Raw genomic sequence first — 399 nt, 5'->3', positions numbered from 1 at the left:
ATACATATTTTCGCAGTTTTTATTCCCTCCATTATTTTCCAGCGTTTCCCTCCCCTCTTCGTTCCCCGAAACAGCCCCCCCCCCTATCCGCTCACCCCCCCTCTCTCCCCGATTCTCCTTATCCTGTCTTTATCTCTTCCTCTCCCTCTCCCATTTCCCCTTCTCCATTTTTATCCCGCCCTCTACCTCTCTCCGTCCCTCCTCCCTCTCCCTCTCCGTTTCTCTTTTTCCCCTCTATCCATCTCTCACACCTCTTCCGCGCCTGTCCCCTCTCTCCATCCCTCCCTCCTTCTTCCTCCATTTTCTCCCTCTCGCCATCCGTATCCTCGCATCCACTCTCCTCATCTCTCCCGCCCATCCCTGCGTCCATTTCTGGCTCACCCTCCCTCGTTTCCCCTC

This window comes from Penaeus monodon, chromosome 32 (genome assembly GCF_015228065.2).
Source record: "Penaeus monodon isolate SGIC_2016 chromosome 32, NSTDA_Pmon_1, whole genome shotgun sequence".
In the NCBI taxonomy this organism is placed as follows: Eukaryota; Metazoa; Arthropoda; class Malacostraca; order Decapoda; family Penaeidae; genus Penaeus; species Penaeus monodon.
Note: the sequence above shows the minus strand (reverse complement) of the source record.